The 7,934-nt window shown below is 37.7% G+C and overlaps 1 pseudogene; it reads right to left on the bottom strand.

Moving 5' to 3' along the window:
• Positions 1-5,699: 5,699 nt before the first annotated feature.
• LOC134482352 (elongin-C-like) lies at positions 5,700-7,022 on the bottom strand (annotated as a pseudogene).
• Between the last annotated feature and the right edge of the window lie 912 nt (positions 7,023-7,934).

The raw sequence follows: 7,934 nt of genomic DNA, 5'->3' as shown, positions 1-7,934 counted from the left end.
ATGTGAGGCCGTTCCATCTTCTGATATCTTCTTCAATGTCTTTTCAGAGACTTGAAGTTCTTGTTATACAGATCTTTCACTTATTTCGTTAAAGTCACACTGAGGTATTTTATATTATTGCGACTATTGTGAAGGGTGTCATTTCCCCTAATTTTACTCAGCCTGTTTTTCCTTTGAGTGGAGGAAGGCTACTAATTTTTTTGAGTCATTTTGTATCCAAAAATTTGCTGAAGTTAATATCAGGTTTTGTAATTCTCTGGTGGACCTTTTGGCGTCACTTAAATATAATATCCTATCGTTGGCAAATAGCCATATTGTGACATCTTCCCTCCCACTTTGTATCCCTTGACCTCCTTTTGTTGTCTGACTGCTCTGGCTCGGAATTCCAGGGCTGTATTGAATAAGTAGTTACAGTGCAGGCAGCCTTATCTAGTCCCTGATTTTAGTGGGATTTCATCAAGTTCCTCTCCATTTAGTTTGATGTTAGTTACTGGTTCACTGTATATTGTTTTTACTATGTTTAGTTATGGGTTTTGATTTCCTGATCTTTCCAGGACTTTTTTTTTTGTTGTTGTTTTCTCTTTATTACAAAATATAACATTTATGCAATGAAATATTGTACCTGAGCCATACCTTTTACATAATAAAGTATAAAATGTATGTGCTACTGAAAAAGATGAGTTCATTATCATATAATGGATAGAAGTTATATAATAATTATAAGATAAAACCATTAAATACACATATACTTTATAGTAGAGAAAACAATCTTTGAATTTTAGAAATGGTCCTGGGGTTAGAAACTTGTTGAAGTCAATTTTTTTTATTAATTTGAGTATTTCTTATTTACATTTCGAGTGTTATTTCCTTTCCCGGTTTCTGGGCAAATATCCCCCTAATCCCTCCCCCTCCCTTCGCTATGGGTGTTCCCCCTCCCCATCCTTCCCCCATTGCTGCCCTCCTCCCAACAATCACGTTCACTGGGGGTTCAGTCTTAGCAGGACCCAGGACTTCCCCTTACACTGGTGCTCTTACTAGGATATTCATTGCTACCTATGGGGTCAGAGTCCAGGGTCAGTCCATGTATAGTCTTTAGGTAGTAGCTTAGACCCTGGAAGCTCTGGTTGCTTGGCAGTGTTGTTCATAAGGGGTCTTGAGCCCCTTCGAGCTCTTCCAGTTCTTTCTCTGATTCCTTCAATGGGGTCCTATTCTCAGTTCAATGGTTTGCTGCTGGCATTCGCCTATGTATTTGCTGTACTCTGGCTGTGTCTCTCAGGAGAGATCTACATCCCGCATCTGTCAGCCTGCCCTTCATTGCTTCATCCATCTTGTCTGACTGGGTGGCTGTATATGTATGGGCCACATGTGGGGCAGGCTCTGAATGGGTGTTCCTTCTGTCTCTCTTTTAATCGTTGCCTCTCTATTCCCTGCCAAGGGTATTCTCGTTCCACATTTCAAGAAGGAGTGAAGCATTCACGTTTTAATCATCCGTCTTGAGTTTCCTTTGTTCTAGGCATCTAGGGTAATTCAAGCATTTGGGCTAATAGCCACATGTCAATGAGTGCATACCATGTGTGTTTTTCTGTGATTGGGTTACCTCACTCAGGATGATATTTTCCAGTTCCAACCATTTGCCTACGAATTTCATAAAGTTATTGTTTTTGATAGCTGAATAATATTCCATTGTGTAGATGTACCACATTTTCTGTATCCATTCCTCTGTTGAAGGGCATCTGGGTTCTTTCCAGCTTCTGGCTGTTATAAATAAGGCTGCTATGAACATAGTGGAGCACGTGTCTTTTTTATATGTTGGGGCATCTTATGGGTATATGCCCAAGAGAGGTATAGCTGGATCCTCAGGCAGTTCAATGTCCAATTTTCTGAGTAACCTCCAGACTGATTTCCAGAATGGTTGTACCAGTCTGCAACCCCACCAACAATGGAGGAGTGTTCCTCTTTCTCCACATCCTCTCCAGCATCTGCTGTAACCTGAGTTTTTGATCTTAGCCATTCTCACTGGTGTGAGGTGAAATCTGAGGGTTGTTTTGATTTGCATTTCCCTTATGACTAAAGATGTTGAACATTTCTTTAGGTGTTTCTCAGCTATTCGGCATTCCTCAGCTGTGAATTCTTCTTTAGCTCTGAACCCCATTTTCTAATAGGGTTATTTGTCTCCCTGCGGTCTAACTTCTTGAGTTCTATGTATATTTTGGATATAAGGCCTCTATCTGTTGTAGGATTGGTAAAGATCTTTTCCCAATCTGTTGGTTGCCGTTTTATCCTAACCACAGTGTCTTTTGCCTTACAGAAGCTTTGCAGTTTTATGAGATCCCATTTGTCGATTCTTGATCTTAGAGCATAAGCCATTGGTGTTTTGTTCAGGAAATTTTTTCCAGTGCCCATGTGTTCCAGACGCTCCCTTAGTTTTTCTTCTATTAGTTTGAGTGTATCTGGTTTGATGTGTAGGTCCTTGATCCACTTGGACTTAAGCTTTGTACAGGGTGATAAGCATGGATCGATCTGCATTCTTCTACATGATTACCTCCAGTTGAACCAGCACCATTTGCTGAAAATGCTATCTTTTTTTCATTGGATGATTTTGGCTCCTTTGTCAAAAATCAAGTGCCCATAGGTGTGTGGGTTCATTTCTGGGTCTTCAATTGTCTTCCACTGGTCTATCTGTCTGTCTCTGTACCAATACCATGCAGTTTTTATCACTATTGCTCTGTAATACTGCTTGAGTTCAGGGATAGTGATTCCCCCTGAAGACCTTTTATTGTTGAGGATAGATTTAGCTATCCTGGGTTTTTTGTTATTCCAGATGAATTTGCAAATTGTTCTAACTCTTTGAAGAATTGAATTGGTATTTTGATGGGGATTGCATTGAATCTGTAGATCGCTTTTGGTAAAATGTCCATTTTTACTATATTAATCCTGCCAATCCATGAGCATGGGAGATCTTTCCATCTTCTGAGGTCTTCTTCAATTTCTTTCTTCAGAGTCTTGAAGTTCTTATTGTACAAATCTTTTACTTGCTTGGTTAAAGTCACACCGAGGTACTTTATATTATTTGGGTCTATTATGAAGGGTGTCGTTTCCCGAATTTCTTTCTCGGCTTGTTTCTCTTTTGTGTAGAGGAAGGCTAGTGATTTATTTGAGTTAATTTTATACCCAGCCACTTTGCTTAAGTTGTTTATCAGCTTTAGTAGTTCTCTGGTGGAACTTTTGGGATCACTTAAATGTACTACCATATCATCTGCAAATAGTGATATTTTGACTTCTTCTTTTTCAATCTGTATCCCTTTTGCCTCCTTTTGTTGTCTGATTGCTCTGTCTAGAACTTCAAGAACTGTATTGAATAAGTAGGGAGAGAGTGGGCAGCCTTGTCTCGTCCCTGATTTTAGTGGGATTGCTTCAAGTTTCTCTCCATTTAGTTTAATGTTAGCAACTGGTTTGCTGTATATGGCTTTTACTATGTTTAGGTATGGGCCTTGAATTCCTATTCTTTCCCAGACTTTTATCATGAAGGGGTGTTGAATTTTGTCAAATGCTTTCTCAGCATCTAATGAAATGATCATGTGGTTTTGTTCTTTCAGTTTGTTTATATAATGGATCACATTGATGGTTTTCCATATAGTAAGCCATCCCTGCATGCCTGGGATGAAGCCTACCTGATCATGGTGGATGATTGTTTTGATGTGCTCTTAGATTCGGTTTGCCAGAATTTTATTGAGTATTTTTGCGTCTATATTCATAAGGGAAATTGGTCTGAATTTCTCTTTCTTTGTTGGGTCTTTGTGTGGTTTAGTTACAAGAGTAATTGTGGCTTCATAGAAGGAATTTGGTAGTGCTCCATCTGTTTCAATTTTGTGGAATAGTTTGGATAATATTGGTATGAGGTCTTCTATGAAGGTCTGATAGAATTCTGCACTGAATCCGTCTGGACCTGGGCCCTTTTTGGTTGGGAGACCTTTAATGACTGCTTCTATTTCCTTAGGAGTTATGGGGTTGTTTATCTGGTTCATCTGTTCCTGATTTAACTTCGGTACCTGGTATCGGTCTAGGAAATTTTCCATTACCCGCAGATTTTCAAGTTTTGTTGAATATAGGCTTTTATAATAAGATCTGATGATTTTTTTAATTTCCTCTGAATCTGTAGTTATGTCTCCCTTTTCATTTCTGACTTTGTTAATTTGGACACACTCTCTGTGTCCTCTCCTTAGTCTGGCTAAGGGTTTATCTGTCCCGTTGATTTTCTCAAAGAACCAACTTTTGGTTCTGTTGATTCTTTCTATGGTCCTCTTTTTTTCTACTTGGTTGATTTCAGCTCTGAGTTTGATTATTTCCTGCCTTCTACTCCTCCTGGGTGTATTTGCTTCTTTTTGTTCTAGAGCTTTCAGGTGTGCTGTCAAGCTGCTGATATATGATCTCTCCTGTTTCTTTCTGCAGGCACTAAGAACTATGAGTTTTCCTCTTAGCACAGCTTTAATTGTGTCCCGTACGTGTGGGTATGTCGTACCTTCATTTTCATTAAATTCTAAGAAGTCTTTAATTTCTTTCTTTATTTCTTCATTGCCCAGGTTATCGTTTAGTATATTGGACCATCCTTTCATCCCTGGGCTGAAGCCTAACTGATCATGATGGGTGATTATTTTGATGTGTTCTTGCATTCACTTTGCAAGATTTTTATTGAGTATTTTTACATCAATAATCATAAGGGTAAATGGTCTCAAGTTCTCTTTCTTTGTTGGATTTTTGTGTGGTTTAGTTATAACAGTAACTGTGGTTTCAAAGAAGGAATTTGGTAGTGCTCTGCCTATTTCTGTTTTGGGAACTAATCTGGACAGTATTGATATGAGGTCTTCTATGAAGGCCTGATAGAATTCTGCAGTAAATTCATGGAGTCCTGGGTTCTCTTTGGTTGGGAGACTCTTAATAACTGCTTCTACTTCTTTAGGAATTATGGTGTTGTTTAGATGTTTATCTGTTTCTGATTTAACTTTAGTACCTTGTATTTGTCTAGAAAATTGTCTATTTCCTCCAGATTTTCCAGTTTTGTTGAATATATGCTTTTGTAGTGGGATCTGTTGATATTTTTAATTTCCTCAGATATTTTTGTTATGTCTCCCTTTTCCCTTCTGATTTTGTTAATTTGGATACACTCTGGGTATTCTTGCTAAGGGTTTATCTATCTTGTTGATTTTGTCGAAGAACCAGCTCCTGCTTTTGTTGATTCTTTGTGTACTCCTTTTTTTAAAACTTGGATGATTTTAGCTCTTAGTTTTATTATTTCTTCCCTTCTATTCCTCTTGTGTGTATTTACTTCTTTTGGCTCTAGACTTTTTAGATGTGCTGTCAAGCTGCTGAGTATGCGCTCTCCTGTTTCTTTTGGCAGCACTCAGAGCTATGATTTTTCCTTTTAGTACTGCTCTCACTGTGTCCTAAATGTTTGGGTGTGTTGTATCTTCATTTTTATTAAATTCTAAGAAATCTTTTTTTTAAACTGGCATTATTTATTTATTTTTTGGCTTGTGAAACTTCCTTAATTTGTTGATGTAGCAGCAAATTTGAACTCTGCTATGCAAATGACAGAAGAAATCTGCTCAGCAATTAACTTTAGAGTTCAATTTCATAAAGGCAACATGCTATATGTGAAAAAATTACTAACTGAACTACAGGTATTAAATACTGAAAAAAAATTAACAGTTTATTATAATTTATCTTATTTAACAATCTAAGAAGTTCACGGCCATCAGCAGTTCCAGTGCAATTTTAGGTGCAATTGGGAATTCAGGAATTTCAGTGGAGCTGTTAGTATAGCGGACCTTGTAGGTAAAATACATGCACACTTCCGATAGCACATGTGAAGGGTCTCTCTAAAGTTGACCTCATTGGTTTCATTCTCCGCAAACTGACCTGGACCACTCAACATGGCCTTTATTGTTCCTGATGTTAATGCATGTTCTCTTTTTACAATAAATTCATGACCATCAGAAGATATTAATTTCATATACATGGCATCAGGGCCTTCACAGCCACCATAGGTTTTCTCCTCTCCATCCATTATGTTCTTATAAAATTCTATTTGATCCCAGAGGAACTTACTAGTTTCCTGGCGAGGCCGAGAAGCAGTCATCTAGTAACTTGCATCCGAAGGAAGTGCTAAGAAATCTTTAATTTCTATCATTAATTCTTCCTTGACCAAGTTTTCATTGAGTAGTGTGTTGTTAAACTTCAATGTATCTGAGGGCATTCTGTCATTATTGTTTTTATTGAAGACCAGCCTTTGTCCATGGTGATCTGATAGGACAAATAGAATTATTTCTATCTTCCTGTATCTATTGATGCCTATTTTTTTTGACAATTATATGGTCAATTTTCGAGGAGGTACTATGAGGTGCTGAGAAGAATGTAAATCCTTTTGTTTTATTATTTAATGTTCTATAAATATTTGTTAAATCCATTTAGTATATAACTTCTGTTAGTTTCTCTATGTCGCTGTTTAATTTCTGTTTCTCTTATCTGTCCATTGATGAGAATGTGGTGTTGAAAGTGGACAGATGTGTCTGTCTGTCCTGTGGTCTCAGGATGTTCCATACTTCTTGGTGTTTAGCTCTCTTCTCCATGGGATTTGAGATCAGGGAGCAGTGTGATGGGCTAGGCCCTCATTCGTATTTCATATTTTTTTGCTTGAAGGGGAATTGATAGCACACCAGCATATTTTCCGAAGTCCACATGCTTCTTAATCATTTTGTTATTTTAAGGTGTTTATTAGTTGTTAAGGTAGAGCTTCATATAAATAATCCAAGAATGAATTATAGTTTGAAAATATTCTTATGCTTATTGAATATTTTCTTCAAACTCTGATTTGTCCAACTGTAGTTTTTCATTCTGTCAGTCCATTTATTCCTCACATGTAATTAAATGTCTATTGTGTATAATACACATTTTAATATATCTCAAGGTCAGGTTGGGGATTTGGCTCAGTGGTAGAGCCCTTGCCTAGCAAGCACAAGGTCCTGGGTTCGGTCCCCAGCTCCGAAAAAAAAATATAACTCAAGGACTTCCCATTCTTAAACCTTTATGTTTCTCTGCCCAGTCAAGCTTCCTTACATCATATAAATGTAAATATAGCATGAAATGACCCTTGCTTTTTGGAACTCTCATTTCATTTTGCTGAAACCTTTTTGAATCTCATATATAGGAGATTGGATGCCATAGTTTATCTCCTTCTACTTATATTTACCAAATTTAGTGTAAGTCCAGGGATACATTGACCATTTTAAAACAAAATGCAAGGTCCTGCTTTGCTACATTTTTGCTCCCGGGTTAACATGGATACTTTATTTATTACCTAAGCAATATGTTGTGATCCTAATGGTAGCAAATATAGAAAGCTTAATCATGGGCATAAAAAATGAAATTTGGATTGAAAAAGTCAAAGTATTGGTGACTGGGGATTTCAATTTTCATTTGTTTATAAAATTTACAGTGAAACAATTGGTCTGTAGATCTGCATCTGTAGGTCATGCCTATGATGTATCAATCATCCAGCTTAAGAAGCACAACATGTCAGTCACCCACAAGTCATACAGCTTATCAAAAATCTGTCCCCAACACCTACATCATCCAAAGTAAAAGCCCACAGCCTGGCTACCATCCATAAGAATTGCCCATGTCCTATCAGTCATCCACTGGAAATCCCCTCACCCTGTCAATCATCTACCAGCAACTCACAAAACCTGTCAGTCATCCAGAAGAAATTATCACAGTCTGTCAATCAGACATAACAAATGGCCATAGTCTGTTAATCACCCACAGGACATGGCGACTAACTTATATACAAACCTCTCAGAGCCGGTCAGTCTTACATTAGAAACTCCCATAGCCAGTCATTCAATGGAGAGACCCACAGCCTGTCAGTCTTTCACAAC

Source organism: Rattus norvegicus, chromosome 16 (genome assembly GCF_036323735.1).
Source record: "Rattus norvegicus strain BN/NHsdMcwi chromosome 16, GRCr8, whole genome shotgun sequence".
Taxonomy (NCBI): Eukaryota; Metazoa; Chordata; class Mammalia; order Rodentia; family Muridae; genus Rattus; species Rattus norvegicus.
This window is presented reverse-complemented; position numbering and strand designations above follow the sequence as displayed.